We start from the raw sequence: 20,998 nt of genomic DNA on the forward strand, positions 1-20,998 counted from the left end.
CGCGGGCACTCGGCCATTCTTGGTCGAGCTTGGATCGCCTCTCCCTGCGAGGGGGCGACTCGACTTCTTCTCCATCGCTTGAGTCGTCGCTTCCTCCATCCCCTTCACCATCGGAAGTCCACTCGCCACTGTCGCCGCCACTCGCCTCGCCTTCCAGTACTTGCTCTTGCTCCCCGTTGGGCATTGAATACATTTCAATAATGGCCTGAAAGGAAGCAGGGAGAACCAAGTCTGTCGACGCAATATAGGCAGCTACGCGAGTGAATTCAGATTACAAGCAAAAACTCAGAATCAGACCTGCTCTGGCGCGTGGGACTGGTCGAATGGAGGGACTCTCCTGGCTCTCCTGGGATTGTCCTTATTCCCGGTAATGCCAGACAACCACTTCTCCAATGTGTTGTCATCGACCTCCTCTGGGTGGATCCGAGTGGATTCTTCAAGACCCGAATACATCCACATCGGATGGTCTCGGGCTTGGAGAGTCTGGATGCGCCGCTGAAGGAAGACCTCCAAGAGATCCATACCAGTGACCCCATCACGAATAAGCTGGACCACTTGGTCGACCAACACCTTCACGTGCGCCTTCTCCTCCGGGAGAACCTTCAAAGGGGAGGGTTTTTCCACTCAGTCCATGGTAAAGGGAGGGAGGCCAGTCGATTGCCCTAGCGTCGACTGGTCTTTACAATAAAACCAGGTCGACTGCCATCCGCGAACTGAGTCGGGAAGAATCATGGCCGGGAAGGAGCTTTTCCCTCTCGTTTGGATGCCAAGACCCCCACACATCTGGATCACTTGGGTCCTCTCGTCACTCGGATTATCCTTTTTCACTGTCTGGGAGTGACAAGTGAAAATATGCTTGAAGAGACCCCAGTGAGGCCGACAACCCAGGAAGTTCTCACACAAAGAAATGAAAGCGGCAAGATAAACGATTGAGTTGGGGGTAAAATGACGGAGTTGTGCCCCAAAGAAGTTCAGAAACCCTCGGAAGAAGGGGTGAGGGGGCAAGGAAAAATCCACGGTCGACGTGGGTGGCAAGAAGGACACGCTCACCCTCCCGAGGCTGCGGCTCAGATTCCTTCCCCGGAAGCCGCACCGAGTCGTAGGGGATCAGCCCCCCTTTGGCCAAGTCGTCGAGGTCTTCTTGGGAGATCCTCGAGTGGATCCAGTCGCCCTCGATCCAGCCCCTCGGCAGGCCGGACCGCGAGGAAGATCCGCCCCAGCTGGTCGCCTTCCCCTTCGACCTCGCTGTCGCCTTCTTTGCCCGCTCCAGAGCCGCTGTCTTCTCCTTCCCCATTGTCGTCGGCGAGACGCGTACGGTGCGGTGGCACTGGGGCGAGAGCGAGCGCAGCGGAGGGGCGTGAGGAAGAGAAGGGGAAATGAGATGCACTGTTCGGGAGACTCCGGTCCAACGCCTTATATGAGGCCGCTTCCGAGTGGCTGACGGGTAGGCCCAGGTGACTCTGTCAAATCCTATAACGATCGCGCGCGCGGTACGTGGCGAAAAAGGCGGCGCGGGGATCGAGGCGTCTCCGCTCTATCCCATATGATTACTGCGGCCTCCCCCGTCCTGCGCGCTTCCCAAAATTCGGATCCCACGAAATCTGCGGGCAGCAAACAAACTTGTCAGACTAAAAGATCTCCTCCGCACCGTCACTTGGAGCCTTACAAGTAAAGAAACTCATTCGACGAAGAATTAATAATGGATCAAGGCGACTGAAAAGGAAGTTGCTGTCATCACTCGGGTCCATTGATCCGGAGCAAGATATGCTCACGGCATGAAAAACGAGTCAGAGAGGTCCTCAACTCCTTCCCCACTCAAACCTCGATCCATTCGGGGGCTAATGATGAAGTTATGTACCTAGGGTAGGGTCATGGACCTGTCCTAACTGCCCTACCCAAGGACATCTCTAGAAGAAATCACCTTTCAATCGACTTGAAGGTGTTCCACTCGACAGACTCGAAGTCACTCGACCAAGAAGCAATCACTCGACCAAGATCCAACCACTCGACGGCTAGGAGACCTAAAGTCACCCCGCGCACTAACGGTCGGTCATTAAGTAGCTTTTATGGTCATCATAGCACTTTATTACTAGCATTACCAGTAACACCCTGCCTTAATGAACATTGAACCCTTCGTAACGTGGGCTGGCCGGGGTCCTGGCACACTCTATATAAGCCACCCCCTCCTCCGAGACGAGGGTTCGCACCTCTGTAACTCATACTCACATAATCCAGTCGACCGCCTCCGGGCTCCGAGACGTAGGGTTTTTACTTCTTCCGAGAAGGGCCTGAACTCGTAAACCTTGCGTCCTTACAACTTCTCCATAGCTAAGATCTCGCCTCTCCATACTTACCCCCCTACATTACTGTCAGACTTAGAACCACGACAATGACCGGACATGGTTTAGTTGATTTGGATCACGTGGTCACTTAGATGACTAGAGGGATGTCTATCTAAGTGGGAGTTCTTAAGTAATATGATTAATTGAACTTTAATTTATCATGAACTTAGTCGTGATAGTATTTGCATATCTATGTTGTTGATTAATAGCTTGCAATGTAGCTTCCCGTTTATTTTTATATGTTCCTAGAGAAAAATGAGTAGAAAGATGATAGTTGCAATGATGCGGACTGGGTCCGTGATCTAAGGATTATCCTCATTGATGCATAGAAGAATTATGACCTTGATGCACCGCTAGGTGACAGACCTATTGCAGGAGCAGATGCAGACGTTATGAACGTTTGGCAAGCTCGGTATGATGACTACTTGATAGTTTAATGTGCCATGCTTTACGGCTTAGAACCGGAAGTTAAAAAACATTTTGAACGCCACAGAGCATATAAGATGTTCCAAGAGTTGAAATTAGTATTTCAGACTCATGCCCGAGTTGAGAGGTATGAGACCTCTGACAAGTACTTTGCCTACAAGATGGAGTAGAATAGCTCAACCAGTGAGCATGTGCTCAGAATGTCTGAGTACTACAATCAGTTGAATCAAGTGGGAGTTAATCTTCTAGATAAGATAGTGATTGATAGAGTTCTCTAGTCACTATCACTAAGTTACTGGAACTTCGTGATGGACTATAATATGCAAGGGATGACGAAAATGATTCCCGAGCTCTTCGTGATGACAAAATCAACGAAGGTAGAAATCAAGAAAGAGCATCAAGTGTTGATGGTTAACAAGACCACTAGTTTCAAGAAAATGGGCAAAGGAAAAGAAAGGGAACTTCAAGAAAGAATTTCAAGCAAGTTGCCACTCCCGTGACGAAACCCAAAGCTAGACCTAAGCCTGAAACTGAGTGCTTCTACTAAGAAGGGAATGGTCACTGGAAGCAGAACTACCCCAAATACTTGGTGGATAAGAAGGATGGCAAAGTGAACAAAGGTAAATTTTATATCCATGTTATTGATGTGTATTTTACTAGTGTTTATAGCAACCCCACGGTATTTGATACTGGTTCGGTTGCTAAGAGTAGTAACTCGAAAGAAGAGTTGCAAAATAAACAGAGACTAGTTAAGGGCGAGGTGACGATGTGTGTTGGAAATGATTCCAAGGATGATAAGATCACCATCTCACACTCCCTTTACCTTCGGGATTAGTGTTGAACCTAAAATAAATGTTATTCGGTGTTTGCATTGAGCATGAATATGATTGGATCATGTTTATTGCAATACAGTTATTCATTTAAGTCAAAGAATAATTGTTGTTCTATTTACATGAATAATACCTTCTATGGTCATACACTCAAAATAAATGGTATATTGAATCTCGATCGTAGTGATACACATATTCATAATATTGATGCCAAAAGATGCAACGTTGATAATGATAGTGCAACATATTTGTGGCACTGCCGTTTATGTCATATTGGTGTAAAGCGCATGAAGAAACTCCATGCTGATGGGTTTTTGGAATCACTTGATGCTTGTGAACCATGCCTCATGGGCAAGATGACTAAAACTCCATTCTCCGGAACAATGGAGCGAGCCACTAACTTATCGGAAATAATACATACCGATGTATGTGGTCTGATGAGTGTTAAGGCTCGCGGCGGGTATCATTATTTTCTGACCTTCACATATGATTTGAGGAGATATGGGTATATCTACTTGATGAAACACAAGTATGAAACATTTGAAAAGTTCAAAGAATTTCAGAGTGAAGTAGAGAATCATCGTAACAAGAAAATAAAGTTTCTATGATATGATCACAGAGGCGAATATTTGAGTTATGAGTTTGGCCTTCAACTAAGACAATGTGGAATAGTTTCACAAACTCATGCCACCTTGAACACCACATCATAATGGTGTATCCGAATGTCATAACCGTACTTTATTAGATATGGTGCGATCTATGATGTCTCTTACCGAATTACTACTATCGTTTTGGGGTTATGCATTAGAGACAGCTGCATTCACGTTAAATAGGGCACCATCTAAATCCGTTGAGACGACACCATATGAATTGTGGTTTGGCAAGAAACCTAAGCTATCATTTCTTAAAGTTTGGGGTTGCGATGCTTATGTGAAAAAGTTTCAACCTGATAAGCTCGAACCCAAATTGGAGAAATGCGTCTTCATAGGATACCCAAAGGAAACTGTTGGGTACACCTTCTATCACAGATCCGAAGGCAAGTTATCTTTTGCTAAGAATGGATCCTTTCTAGAGAAGGAGTTTCTCTCGAAAGAAGTATGTGGGAGGAAAGTAGAACTTGATGAGGTAATTGTACCTTCCCCCGAATTGGAAAATGGTTCATCACAGAAATCAGTTCTAGTGATGCCTACACCAATTAGCGAGGAAGTTAATGATGATGATCATGAAACTTCAGATCAAGTTACTACCGAACCTCGTAGGTCAACCAGAGTACGTTATGCACCAGGGTGGTACGGTAATCCTGTTCTGGAAGCCAATTTAGTAGATCATGACGAACCTACGAACTATGAGGAAGCGATGATGAGCCCAGATTCTGCGAAATGGCTTGAGGCTATGAAATCTGAGATGGGATCCATGTATGAGAACAAAGTATGGACTTTGATTGACTTGCCGATGATCGGCGAGCCATTGAGAATAAATGGATCTTCAAGAGGAAGATGGACGCTGATAGTAGTGTTACTATCTACAAAGATCGACTTGTCGAAAAGGGTTTTTACAAGTTCAAGATGTTGACTACGATGAGATTTTCTCACTTGTATCGGTGCTTAAAGTCTGTCTGAATCATGTTAGCAATTGCCAAATTTTATGAAATTTGGCAAATGGATGTCAAAACTGGATTCCTTAATGGATATCTTAAAGAAGAATTCTATATGATGCAACCAGAAGGTTTTGCCAATCCTAAAGGTGCTAACAAAATGTGCAAGCTCTAGCGATCCATCTATGGACTGGTGCAAGCATCTTGGAGTTGAAATTTATGCTTTGATAAGTTGATCAAAGCATATAGTTTTATACAAACTTGCGGTGAAGCCTGTATTTAACAGAAAGTGAGTGGGAGCACTACAACTTTTCTGATAAGTATACATGAATGACATATTGTTGATCGAAAATAATGTAGAATTTTCTGGAAAGCATAAAGGAGTATTTGAAAGGAGTTTTTCAAAGAAAGACCTCGGTGAATCTGCTTACATATTGAGCATCAAGATCTATAGAGATAGATTAAGACGCTTGATAAATTTTTTCAATGAGTACATACCTTGACAAGTTTTTGAAGTAGTTCAAAATGGAACAGTCAAAGGAGTTCTTGACTGTGTTGCAAGGTATGAAGTTGAGTAAAAACTCAAAACCCGACTACGGCAGAAAATAGAAAGAGAATGAAAAGTCATTCCCTATGCCTCAGTCATAGGTTCTATAAAGTATGCTATGCTGTGTACCAGACCTATTATGTACCTCACCATGAGTTTGGCAAGAGGGTACAATAGTGATCCAGGAGTGGATCACTGGACAACGGTCAAAATTATCCTTAGTGGAATAAGGAAATGTTTCTCGGTTATGGAGGTGACAAAGAGTTTATCGTAAAGAGTTATGTCAATGCAAGCTTTCACACCGATCTGGATGACTCTAAGTCTGGATCGAGATACATATTGAAAGTGGGAGCAATTAGCTAGAGTAGCTCCGTGCGGAGCATTGTAGGCATATAAATTTGAAAAATACATATGGATATGAATGTGGCAGACCCGTTGACTAAACTTCTCTCACAAGCAAAACATGATCGCACCTTAGTACTCTTCGGGTGTTAATCACATGGCGATGTGAACTAGATTATTGTCTCTAGTAACCCTTTGGGTATTGGTCACATAGTGATGTGAACTATAGAGTGTTAAATCACATGACGATGTGAACTAGATTATTGACTCTAGTGCAAGTGGGAGACTGAAGGAAATATGCCCTAGAGGCAATAATAAAATTGTTATTTATATTTCCTTATATCATGATAAATGTTTATAATTCATGCTAGAATTGTATTAACCAGAAACTTAGTACATGTGTGAATACATAGACAAACAGAGTGTCCCTAGTATGCCTCTACTTGACTAGCTCATTAGTCAAAGGTGGTTAAGTTTCCTAACCATAGACATGTGTTGTCATTTGATGAACGAGATCACATCATTAGAGAATGATGTGATGGACATGACCCATCGTTAGCTTAGCATAAATGATCGTTTAGTTTTATTGCTATTGCTTTCATCATGACTTATACATGTTCCTCTGACTATGAGATTATGCAACTCCCGAATACCGTAGGAACACCTTGTGTGCTATCAAATGTCACAATGTAACTGGGTGATTATAAAGATGCTCTACAGGTGTCTCCGATGGTGTTTTTTGAGTTGGCATAGATCGAGATTAGGATTTGCCACTCCGTGTATCAAAGAGGTATCTCTGGGCCCTCTCGCTAATGCTCATCACTATAAGCCTTGCAAGCAATGTGACTAATGAGTTAGTTGTGGGATGATGCATTACGAAACGAGTAAAGAGACTTGTTGGTAACGATATTGAACTAGGTATGATGATACCGACGATCGAATCTCGGGCAAGTAACATACGGATGACAAAGGGAACAACATATGTTGTTATGCGGTTTGACCGATAAAGATCTTCATAGAATATGTAGGAACAAATATGAGCATCCAGGTTCCGCTATTGGTTATTGACCAGAGATGAGTCTCGGCCATGTCTACATAGTTCTCGAACACGTAGGGTCCGCATGCTTAACGTTCGATGACGATATGTATTCCAAGTTATGTGATTTGATGTACCAAAGGTTGTTCGGAGTCCCGGATTTGATCACGGACATGACGAGTGATGAAGCTATGTACCTAGGGTAGGGTCATAGGCCTGACCTAGACAGCCTCCCCTAGGACGCCATCTTAAAACCAGAAGCAGTCAAGGGATAGCATCATCCACTCGACTACAAGTCGTTCCACTCGAAAGATTCAAGGTCACTCGATCGCAACAATTATCACTCGACGAACAGAAGACCTAAAGTCACTCTACACGACAACGGTCGGACGTTTATTTCATAGAATTAATAGGCATTTATATCACTTAATTGCTAGCATTACTAGTAACGCCTCCTTCTTAATGTACTTTAAACCCTTTGTAACGTGGGCTGGCTGGGGTCCTGGCGCACTCTATATAATCCACCCCCTCCACTGGCACAAGTGTTCACACCTCCTGTAAACACACACATACATAATCCAGTCGACCACCTCCGGGCACCGAGATGTAGGGCTATTACTTCCTCCGCGAAGGGCCTGAACTCGTAAAACTCGTGTGTACAACTTCGCCATAGCTAGGATCTTGCCTCCTCATACCTACCCCCATTCTACTGTCAGTCTTAGATCCACGATAGTTGGCGCCCACCGTTGGGCAGGTGTATTAGCGACTTTCTGGTGGAGTTGCAAGTTTTCCAATTCTCATCATCATGGTTTCCGCCGACGGACTGGTTGAGGGCCGCGAGATCCGTCTCGGCGTGCTTGTGTTCATCGCCGACGATTCCGCCTGGCTCCTAGAAGCTCCACTCGACGTCGATGCGCTCCCCATCCGCGGGGCGACGCACTTTCGCGTGTGCGTCCGCGGCGTCCTTCTCCGGCAACCATCGACTCAGTATCGGTCGGTTCCTATGGTGTCCTCATCCCCCGCCACTCGCCGACACAAGCATTCCGGTCGGTCACGGCTCCAGCGGTGCGTGAGGCACGTGGTGGCCCGCCAGTCGGCCACCTCACACATCGCGGCAATCGATGTAACGCCCTCGATGCGGCTATAGCTCCCACGTGTCGAGGCACGACTTAGAGGCATAACCGCATTGAAAGCAATGTCGCAAGTTAGGCAATCTTCACAACATCCCATGTAATATAGATAATAAAAGGGGAGATACATAGTTGGCTTACACTCGCCACGTCAATCAAAGTACATAAATAGCATTACAGCATTCAAACACTCATGGCCCGGCTACGGCGCCAAAATAAAAGATCAACCCAACATGCGACACGGTCCCGATCACCCCAACTGGGCACCACTACTGATCATCAGGGAAAGACACATAGTAAAGGCGTGAGTCCTCGTCGAACTCCCACTTGAGCTCAAGCGCGTCATCTGGAACGGAGTCATCAGGCCCTGCATCTGGTTTGGAAGTAATCTGTGAGCCACAGGGACTCAGCAATCTCGCACCCTCGCGATCAAGACTATTTAAGCTTATAGGTAAGGCAAAGGTAAATATGTGGAGCTGCAGCAAGCGACTAGCATATATGGTGGCTATCCTGTTCGCAAAAGAGAGCGAGAAGAGGAGGCAAAGCGTGAACGAGTAACTAGAGAACAACCTGCGGCAAGCATTACTCCAACACCGTGTTCACTTTCCGTACTCCGCCGAGAAGAGACCATCACGGTAACTCACACAGTTGATTCATTTTAATTAAGTTAAGGTTCAAGTTATCTATAACCGAACATTAACAAATTCCCATCTGCCCATAACCACGGGCACGGCTTTTGAAAGTTCAAATCCCTGCAGGGGAGTCCCAACTTAGCCCATGACAAGCTCTCATGGTCAATGAAGGAATAGACCTTCTCCCGAGACATTCCGATCAGACTCGGTATCCCGGTTCTACAAGACACTTCGACAAGTTAAAACAAATCCAGCAACACCGCCCGAATGTGCCGACAAATCCCGATAGGAGCTGCACATATCTCGTTCTTAGGGCACACTCAGATGAGCGCTCCATACAACTAAAACCAAACCTCGAGTTTCCCTGAGGGGGCGCTGCACAGGACTCTAGTTTGGACCAACACTCAGAGGAGCACTGGCCCAGGGGGGGTTTAAAATAAGATGACCCTTGGGATCCGGAAACCCAAGGGAAAAAGAGGCTAGGTGGCAAATGGTAAAACCAAGGTTGGGCATTGCTGGAAAAGCTTTAATCAAGGCGAACTATCAAGGGGTTCCCATTATCACCCAACCGCGTAAGGAACACAAAATCCGGGAACATAACACCGATATGACGGAAACTAGGGCGACAAGAGTGGAACAAAACACTAGGTGAGAGGCCGAGCCTTCCACCCTTTACCAAGTATATAGATGCATTAAGATAACAAGATAATATAATGATATCCCAACAAGTAAATAATGTTCCAACAAGGAACGGTCTCCAATCTTCACCTGCAACTAGCAACGCTATAAGAGGGGCTGAGCAGAGCGGTAACATAGCCAATCAACGGTTTGCTAGGACATGGTGGGTTAGAGGTTTGACATGTCAATTTGGGAGGCATGATAAGCAAGTAGTAGGCATCGTAGCATAGGCATAGCAAAAGAGCGAGCGTCTAGCAAAGCAAAGATTGTAGTGATTTTGAGGGTATGATCATCTTGCCTGCAAAGTTGTCAGAGTTGACTAGATCCTCGAAAGCAAACTCAACGGGCTCCTCGTTAGCGAACTCGTCTCCCGGCTCTACCCAAACAAGACAAACAAGCAAACGGAACACAATCAACCACGTGCGAACTCAAACAACATGATGCAAACATGGTATGCTATGCGGGATGCGACATGTGATGCATATGCAAGATTTGACAAGGAATGAATGAACCTGGCCTCAACATGGAAATACAAGTGTGCCACTGGAAAGGTGAGATGAAATCGCTTGAAAATGATATAAAGATCACCGGAATCGGAGTTACGGTTTGGAAATGGCAAGCAATTCAAATATGGCACCGGTCTGCGATTAACAGCAAGTAACCATCTAAATGCAACAAGATGAACATGCTACAACACTCAAACATGGCAACAAAATACATGGAAGGGATCCACTCATGATTCTTAACAAAAGACTAGCACTGAGCTACAGCCAATTCATCTATTAACAGGTTCAAACAAGCATGGAAAAAATGCATTTGGTAAACATATTTCAGACTTAGTGAAATTAACACTTGTCTGGAATTTCAGATCAGGTAGCACACTTTGGAGCATGAAAACTATATGCTACATGAACTGAACATGGCAAAGTAAATCATGGCATGGAGCTACTCAAAGATCTTAACAAAAGTCCCTTAGTGACCTTGAGCCAAAAGGGATCAGAAAATACATTTGCAAGCATGTGAACATGGCAAAAACATAATCAGTTCACAGACTTAGTGAAAACTGGAGCATGCAAATCAGATATCAAGTAGGCATGTTTACGAGCTCGATGCACTCACTACAGAGCAAGTCATGACAATATAAGCATGCACCCATAAAGAATACACATTATACAAGCTAGAAATGGCAAGAACAATAACATAGCAAGCACGGATCAACTACAACATCCTCGGCAAAATCGCTAACAAGTAGATAATCTGCCCAGATTCACGAAATGACAAAAGTAGAGCTCGATTGACTCAAGCTAGGGTGCTCCATAATTGCAAACAAAGACATGGATGGATATAGCACTACAAGATTAACAAAACATCCTTACTGATCATCCTCAAAAGAGGCACGGATCACTAGGAAACTACATGAACATATGACATATTGAGATAAACAGATCAAGGACTTGGTGGAAATGCTAAGTCCCTGAAATCAGCATTAACGAATGCATCACTTCGCAAGCTAGTGCTAGTCACCACACACATCACAAAATACATGGGTTGCACCTCTGGATGGATGGCAAAACATATAACAAAACACATGTAGAGCTCAGGGGCATATCATGCACACATTAATCATGGCAAAAATGACAAATATCTAATTGGAGCAGCAGATCTGACAATTATCTCAAATAGCACTCTTCCAACAGAATTTTGGGCGTCAAGATGAACTCAAATGAAAATGATGCAATGAGATAAAATTATGTACACTCTGAGACGAACATTTTTATATGCAATATGCCCAAAACGGATCTATGGATGCAAAGTTACGATGCAATGAACAGGGGCAAAATATTTAGGGTTTCGGGCAAAAAAGTCAACCGATCCAATTTCCAGATCTGGATCCGGTGGCACGTGGATCGAGGTTTGCCGGAAATGTCGATGGGGATCGCCGGAGTTGACGAGGAGGCGGCGGGGAGGCGCTCCCGGGCCGGATCTCGCCAGATCCGGCCGCCGGGGAGCCGGAGTGGCAGCGGGGCGAGGCCGGAGACCGGCGCCGGTGGACGGGGCGGCGCGCGACTCTCGCCGGCGACGATGGCAGAGGCGGTGCGGCGGAGAGGCTGGCGGCGGCCGGCGAGGAGGAAGGAGGCGGCGGGGCGCGGGGGACCGCTGGCCCGGCGCGGCGAAGGAGAGGGCCCTCCTTGGGCCCGGCGGGCCGCGGCGGGCGCGGGACGGCGATGTGGGTGCGGCGCCATGTGTCGGCGCCCGATAGGCTGGGGCGCGGCGGCGGGCGCTGTCCGGCCGGACTCGGACACGTCCGGCGGCGAGGGGAGCCGATTTTTAGGGTTTGGACGAAGGGGATCCGGAATTTCGAGAGGGTGGTCTATAAATAGACATAGAGGGAGCTAGGAGTGTCCAAATGAGGCGCGGTTTTCGGCCACGCGATCGTGATCGAACGATCTAGATGATGGAGAGGGTTTTGGTGGTTTTTGGGCCAACTTGGAGGGGTGTTGGGCTGCAACACACACGAGGCCTTTTCGGTCCCTCGGTTAACCGTTGGAGCATCAAACGAAGTCCAAATGGTACGAAACTTGACAGGCGGTCTACCAGTAGTAAACCAAGGCCGCTTGGCAAGTCTCGGTCAAATCTGGAAATGTTTAATCCCCACACACGAAAGAAAGGTAGAAATGACCACCGGAGGAGAACGAAGCGCCGGAATGCAAAACGGACAACGGGGAAAATGCTCGAATGCATGAGATGAGCACGTATGCAAATGCAATGCACATGATGACATGATATGAGATGCATGACAAGAGTTGGAGTACAAGAGATGAACTAGGGTTTGGAGTACATATTGGGTAAATCATATCCGGGGTGTTATAATCGAGCCCGACGAAACTCTCTACGGCTTGGTCGACTGGCGCCGTCGAGACCGCATCCGAATGCGACAGCAGCGATTCCGCGGCAGAAGTCTTGATGGTCAACGGACCACCTAGTCCTCCTGGCTTCTCTCGCAACGACGGTGGCGGCGATCCGTCGCGCGTCCACGAGGAGTACCGCCCTGATGACCCACAAGTATAGGGGATCTATCATAGTCGTTTTGATAAGTAAGAGTGTCGAACCCAACGAGGAGCAGAAGGAAATGATAAGCGGTTTCCAGCAAGGTATTCTCTGCAAGTACTGGAATAAGTAGTAATAGATAGTTTTGTGATAGGATAATTTGTAACGAGCAACAAGTAACAAAAATAAATAAAGTTCAGCAAGGTGGCCCAATCCTTTTTGTAGCAAAGGACAAGCCTGGACAAACTCTTATATAGAGAAAAGCGCTCCCGAGGACACATGGGAATATCGTCAAGCTAGTTTTCATTACGCTCATATGATTCACATTCGGTACTTTGATAATTTGGTATGTGGGTGGACCGGTGCTTGGGTACTGCCCTTACTTGGACAAGCATCCCACTTATGATTAACCTCTATTGCAAGCATCCGCAACTACAACAAAAGTATTAAGGTAAACCTAACCATAGCATAAAACATATGGATCCAAATCAGCCCCTTACGAAGAAACACATAAACTAGGGTTTAAGCTTCTGTCACTCTAGCAACCCATCATCTACTTATTACTCCCCAATGCCTTCCTCTAGGCCCAAACAATGGTGAAGTGCCATGTAGTCGACGTTCACATATCACCCCTAGAGGAGAGACAACATACATCTCATCAAAATATCAAACGAATACCAAATTCACATGACTACTAATAGGAAGACTTCTCCCATGTCCTCAGGAACAAAAGTAACTACTCACAAAGCATAAACATGTTCATAATCAGAGGGATATTAATATGCATATAGGATCTGAACATATGATCTTCCACCAATTAAACCAACTAGCATCAACTACAAGGAGTAATTAACACTACTAGCAACCTATGAGCACCAATCCCGGACTAGGAGACAAGAATTGAATACAAGAGATGAACTAGGGTTTTGAGAGGAGATGGTTCTGATGAAGATGTTGATGGAGATTGCCCTCTCCCGATGAGAGGAGCGTTGGTGATGATGATGGCGATGATTTCCCCCTCCGGGAGGGAAGTTTCCCCGGCAGAACAGCTCCGCCAGAGCCCTAGATTGGTTCCGCCTCGTGGCGGCAGAGTTTCATTCGAGAAGATGGCTTGTTATTTTTTTTCCATAGAAAGACTTCATATAGCAGAAGATGGCCACCAGAGGGCCACCAGGGGGCCCACGAGGTAGGGGGGCACGCCCAGGGGGCTAGGGCGCCCCCACCCTCGTGGTCAGGGTGTGCCCCCCTGGTGATTTTCTTCCGCTGAGTATTTTTTATATATTCTGAAAACGTCTTCCGTGAAATTTTAGGACTGTTGGAGCTGTGCAGAATAGGTCTCTAATATTAGCTCCTTCTCCAGCCCAGAATCCCAGCTGCCGGCATTCTCCCTCTTTATGTAAACCTTGTAAAATAAGAGAGAATAGGCATATGTATTGTGACATAATGTGTAATAACAACCCATAATGCAATAAATATCGATATAAAAGCATGATGCAAAATGGACGTATCACGCCCCGAGCCCCTTTCTTTGCAGCGGAGGGAAGAGCTTCGCCGCCGCAACATGGATGCACTTCACACTCCTATCGTTGGAGAAACCCCCTAGGCCCGGGCCTTGGAGGAAGCGCGCCTGACCAACTTGGCTGAGCGCACTCGACTGGAGAACCTGCAGCATGCACTCGACGAGCGTGCTCGGCAACGGATCCTTGAATCCAGTCGACGGCAGCTTTTTCCACCTCAAACTCAGGTATACCGCACTCCGATCCAAAATCTCACAACCGCAACCCGAATAGCAGAGTCAATCTAGCCTTCCCAGTCGGAGGCAGACAGGGGCTTGATGCAGATCCGGGCCTTGCTTCGAGCAGCTAGAGAACAGAATACATCAATATCTCAATCACGGAATAGGATTGATAGCAAGTCTGTGGTGGCGGACACAGTCTAGTCGGCTCACAGCCCAAGATCGCCTCCGCGGCGTGAAGGACATGGGCACCGGCAAGATCTGTACAGAAACCGCGAGCAGTATGATCACTGACTCGACCACGATGGCCATCGTCGAGTGCCCACGCCTCCTCCGAAGAGTGGTCATACGTGCCTCGACGGCAGGATGACAGGCGCCCCCACAGCAGCGAGCGAAGAGTACCAGTCGACCCAAGGGAGCCAGGTTTTGATGCGATATCTATTCTCGTTCAAGGTCTGGTTGACAGGAACAGAGCGCATAGAGAAGGTCATGACAGAGATTATCCGACTGGCAGCAGAGTGCACGTCTGTGGTCCCAAGTGTTTCAGCAGAGCCATCATTGCCGCAGTGATTCCTCCCAACTTCAGGTTGGCAACTGGAGTCAGCAAGTTCACCGGTGAGTCTAAGCCTGACACTTGGCTTGAAGATTACCGAGTGGCTATGCAAATTGGTGGTGGCAATGATGAAGTGGCAATGAAGCACCTCCCTCTCATGTTGGGAGGCTCGGCCTGGGCGTGGCTGAACCAGTTGGCGCCTGGTAGCATATACAGTTGGGAGGAACTCGCCAGAGTGTTTGTTAGAACTTTTGAGGGTACTTGCAAGTGACCAGCAGGGTTGACAGAATTGCAGTGTTGTGTACAGAAACCGAATGAAACCTTGAGAGACTATATCCAGAGATGGATCGCGTTACACCATACAGTAGAGAATGTATCAAATCACCAAGCAATCTGTGCCGTCAAGGAAGGCGTTAAGTATTGGGAGTTGAATCTGAAGTTCGGTCGGACAGGAGATATGAATCTGACTCGGATGATGGAGATCGCCACCAAATACGCTAACGACAAAGAGGAAGACCGACTCCGGAGTGGCAAGCACAAAACAGTCGCCCAGGACACCGGTGGAGGTACTTCCAATCAGAAACAGAAGCATAAGGCCGAGCCAGTTGCTCCTGGTGAGGCCTTAGTTGTGGCTCAAGGAAAGTTCAAGGGGAAGCCCAAGGGGCCCTGGAATCCCAAGAAAGTGAAAGATCAAGACGAAAATGATGTGTTGGATTTGCCATGTCACATTCACACCAAGAAAGATGAAGAGGGTAATTTGATTTATCCCAAGCACACCACTCGGCAGTGTCGACTCCTGATCCAGCAATTCCGAGAGAAGCAACCCAAGGAGAAGGAAAAGGATGAGGACAAGGAAGAGGATGATGACGGTTTTCCCAATGTCAACTCCATTCTGATGATTTTTGCTGATGTTGAGAGCAAAAGTCGATTGAAAGTTATCAACAGAGAAGTGAACATGGTTGCTCCGGCAACACCGAGTTATTTGAAGTGGTCCCAGACTGCCATCACTTTCGACCAGTCCGACCATCCAGCACGTATAGCCACCCCTGGGACGCAAGCGTTGGTGGTCGACCCAGTTGTTGAAGGCACTCGACTGACTAAAGTGCTGATGGATGGTGGTAGCGGCCTGAATATCCTTTATGCTGAAACCTTGAAGGGAATGGGGATTCTGATGTCCAAGCTCAGCAAAAGTAATATGAGTTTCCATGGCATTATACCCGGCAAGAAGGCTGAATCACTCGGCCAGATCGCCCTTGATGTGGTTTTTGGTGATTCCAAGAATTACTGCAAAGAAAAGTTGACATTTAAAGTAGTGGATTTCAAGAGTGCTTATCATGCCATTCTGGGTAGGCCTGCTTATGCACGTTTCATGGCTCGACCATGTTATGTTTACCTCAAATTGAAAATGCCTGGTCCCAGAGGAGTGATCACTATCATTGGCAATCGACAGAAAGCAAAAGAGTGCTTCCAGAAGGGCTCAAAAATTGCCGATGCACAAATGGCGGAAGTCGCAATGCAAGAATACCAGAAGAATGCAGATCCAAGTGATTTGCTGTGCTCCAAGAAGCCTGCCACTGATTCTGCATTTCAGTCGTCCGGTGAAACCAAGCCGATTCATATTCACCCGACCGATCCTAATCCTAATGCTGCTCCTACTCATATTTCAACTTCACTCGACAACAAATAGGAAGAAGCGCTCATCCAGTTCCTCCGTGAGATCTGGGACATCATTGCATGGAAACCTTCTGACATGCCGGGTGTACCCAAGGGACTGTGTGAGCATCGTTTGCGAGTCGACCCGAAAGTAAAACCAGTCAAAGAACATCTTCGACGGTCCGCCGTACAGAAGAGAAAAGCAATTGGCGAGGAAGTAGCTCGGTTCCTGGCAGCTGAGTTCATCCACGAGATTTACCACTCCAAGTGGCTCGCCAATGTTGTTATGGTCCCCAAGAAGGACGACTCACTTCGCATGCGCATTGACTTCAAGCATATCAATCGGGCCTGCCTGAAAGATCATTTTCCTCTCCCTCGCATCGACCAAATTGTCGATTCGACTATAGGGTGTGAGCGTTTGTCTTTCCTAGACGCCTATTCCGAGTACCATCAGATCCGACTGTATGGACCCGATGAGATAAAAACAGCTTTCATCACTCCATTCGGGTGCTTTTGTTATGTCACCATGCCAATCGGTCTCAAGAACACTGGGGCCACATTCATGAGAATGATTCAGAAGTGTCTACTCACTCAAATCAGTCGGAATGTGGAAGCATACATGGATGACATTGTGGTCAAGTCGCGTAAAGGTTCCGACCTGCTGACTGACCTTGCTGAAACCTTTGCCAACCTGAGAAGGTACGATATCAAGCTTAACCCATCAAAGTGTACTTTTGGAGTTCCTGGAGGAAAGTTACTTGGCTTCCTCGTTTCCGAACGAGGGATCGATGCGAACCCAGAGAAAGTTGGTGCCATAATCCGGATGAAGTGCCCTGTGCGCGTGCATGATGTCCAAAAGCTTACTGGTTGTTTGGCTGCCTTGAGTCGATTCATTTCTCGCCTTAGTGAAAAGGCATTGCCTCTTTACCGACTGATGAAGAAATCTGACAAGTTCTAGTGGACTCTTGAAGCTGATGCAGCCTTTGTAGATCTCAAAGCCCTGCTTTCCACCCAGCTGGTGCTCGCTGCCCCAATCAACAAAGAGCCTTTACTACTTTACATTGCAGCCACTGGACAAGTTGTCAGTACAGTACTCACGGTCGAGCGGGGAGAAGAAGGAACAACTTATAAAGTTCAGCGCCCAGTATACTATGTTTCTGAAGTTTTAACTCCATCCAAGCAAAGATATCCACATTATCAGAAGCTGGTTTATGGGATTTACATGACCACGAAGAAGGTTGCACGTTATTTCTCTGATCGTTCCATTACAGTCGTCAGCGACGCACCATTATCAGAAATTCCAAACAATAGAGATGCAACTGGTCGAGTAGCAAAATGGGCGATTGTACTCCATCCCTTAGATATCAAGTTTGAGGCAAAGAAAGCTATCAAGTCCCAGGCAATGCCTTTTGGATCGAACAGCAACTGCCGACTCAGATTCACTCGGACCACTGGACCATGTTCTTTGATGGATCCAAGATGCTGAATGGTTCTGGTGCTGGGGTGGTATTGGTATCCCCCCGAGGCGACAAGCTCCGCCATGTTCTCCAAATTCATTTCGATTCCTCCAACAACGAAGCTGAATATGAGGCACTTTTGTACGGGTTGCGTATGGCCATTTCACTCGGCGTCCATTGCCTCATGGTCTACGGCGACTCAGATTTGGTGGTGAATCAAGTGATGAAGGAGTGGGACGTCAGAAGCCCAACTACGACTGGATACTGCAATGCGGTGAGAAAGTTAGAGAAGAAGTTTGAGGGTTTAGAACTCCATCATATACCCCGACTAAAAAATCAAGGGGCGAATGATTTGGCAAAGATAGGTTCCAAGAGGGAAGCCATTCCCAATAATGTGTTTTTGGAGCACATTCATACACCTTCAGTCTAGGAAGATCCTTTCACTGAAGAACCCCCGCAACCAAAGAGCACCACTGATTCGACTGAAGTCGAAGTCCCGGCCGTGGTCGACTTGATCATGGAGGTTTTGGTCATCACTCCCGACTGGACAGTGTCGTACATTGCGTACATCCTCAGGAAGGAACTCCCAGAGGACGAAGAATAGGCCCGGCAGATCGTCTACCGATCCAAAGCTTTTACTGTCATAAGAGGGAAGATGTTCAGAGAAAGTGTAACTGGAGTTAGCCAGAAATGCATAACACCAGAGGAATGTCGAGTGATCCTCAACGACATCCACTCGGGGACCTGTGGTCACCATGCGTCCTCTCGGACCATTGTGGCCAAAGCATACCGAGCAGGATTTTATTGGCCATGGGCAAATGAGATGGCACAAGAAATAGTCGACAAATGTGAAGGCTGCCAGTTTTACTCCAACATGTCTCACAAGCCCGCGTCAGCCCTGAAGACCATCCCACTTGTCTGGCCCTTCGCTGTTTGGGGTTTGGACATGGTTGGACCTCTGAGAACGGGTAGGAGTGGCTTCACTCATGTACTCGTGGCAGTCGACAAATTCACCAAATGGATTGAAGCCAAGCCTATCAAAAGTCTGGAAGCCAGTACCGCAGTCAGTTTCATCAGAGAGTTAACATTCAGATATGGTGTTCCGCACAGCATCATCACTGACAATGGCTCGAACTTCGATTCGGATGAGTTCAAAGCCTTCTGTGCTTCCCAAGGCACTCGAGTCGACTATGCTTCAGTCGCCCATCCCCAGTCGAATGGACAAGCTGAAAGAGCAAACGGGTTGATCCTCAAAGGATTGAAACCCCGACTGATGCGTGATCTCAAGCATGCGCCAGGCGCCTGGGTCGATGAACTTCCGTCAGTACTTTGGGGTTTGAGGACGACTCCGAATCGATCGACTGGTCGAACTCCATTCTTCTTGGTCTATGGGGCCGAAGCTGTGCTTCCGAGTGACTTACTTCACAATGCACCCAGAGTCGAGCTTTTCTCAGAAGATGAAGCAGAACAGGCTCAGCAAGATGCAGTTGATCTCCTGGAAGAGGAAAGAGAGATGGCTCTGATCTGATCGACCATTTATCAGCAAGACTTGCGTCGATTCCATGCCAGGAACGTGAGGGGTCGAGCATTTTAGGAAGGAGAGTTGGTTCTTCGAGTGGATCAGCAGAAACAACACAAGCTCACCCCTACTTGGGAAGGTCCTTTCATCATCACCAGAGTGCTCCACAACGGATCATACCACCTCTACAACGTCGAGCATAAGAAAGACGAGCCACGCGCTTGGAATGCGGAGTTGCTCCGCCCTTTTTACACTTAAGCATTCAGACTGTTGAGATGTAATAAGAAATATCCTTTAGTTTGATTATCAAAGACACTGTTTTACAGTCTCATAAATGTATGTTCTAAAATCCCCCAATGGGTGTCTTAGATGCGAATTCGTTTCGCCTAAGTTTAACAAATCCTACCGAGTGATGAGGAAGCCTCTCACTCGGGGGCTTAGCTGCGAATCCGTTTCGCCCAAGTTTAAAAAAATCCTACCGAGTGATGAGCAAGCCTCTCACTCGGGGGATTAGCTGTAGTCCAGTACTCGCCTAAGTTTGAAAAATCCTACCGAGTGATGAGCAAGCCTCTCACTCTGGGGCTTAGCTGCAGTCCAGTACTCGCCTAAGTTTGAAAAATCCTACCGAGTGATGAACAAACCTCTCACTCGGAGGCTTAGCTACAGTCCGGCACTCGCCTAAGTTTAAAAATTCCTACCGAGTGATGAGCAAACCTCACACTCGGGGGCTTAGCTGCAGTCCAGCACTCGCCTAAGTTAAAAAATAATCCTACCAAGTGATGAGCAACCCTCACACTCAGAGGCTTAGCTGCAGTCCAATACTCGCCTAAGTTTAAAAAATCCTATCGAGTGATGAGCAAACCTCACACTCGGGGGCTTAGCTGCAGTCCAGTACTCGCCTAAGGTCAAAAAATCCTACCGAGTGATGAGCAACCCTCACACTCGGGGGCTTAGCTGCGGTCCAGTACTCGCCTAAGTTAAAGAAAATCCTACCGAGTGATGAGCAACCCTCACACTCATGGGCTTAGCTGCAGTCCAGTACTCGCCTAAGTTTTTTTTAAATCCTACCGAGTGATGAGCAAACCTCACTCTCGGGGGCTTAGCTGCAGTCCAGTACTCGCCTAAGTGTGAAAAACATCCCTATCTGCAAGGACGATGAGGTGCAGGTCACCTACAACCCTCTCTTTGGAGCCGCGCCACAAGTACAACGTGCGCTCCATCCCTATCTGCAAGGACGATGAGGTACAGGTCGACTGCAACCCTCTCTTCGGAGCTGCGCCACAAGTACAACTTTCGCTCCATCCCTATCCGCAAGGACGACGAGGTGTAGGTCGACTGCAACCCTCTCTTCGGAGCTGCGCCACAAGTACAACGTGCGCTCCATCCCTATCCGCAAGGATGATGAGGTGCAGGTCGACTGCAACCCTCTCTTCGGAGCTGCGCCACAAGTAAAATGCGCGCCTCATCCTCATCCGC

This window comes from Triticum urartu, chromosome 3A (genome assembly GCF_056163025.1).
Source record: "Triticum urartu cultivar PI428250 chromosome 3A, HENAU_Tu73, whole genome shotgun sequence".
Lineage (NCBI taxonomy): Eukaryota > Viridiplantae > Streptophyta > Magnoliopsida > Poales > Poaceae > Triticum > Triticum urartu.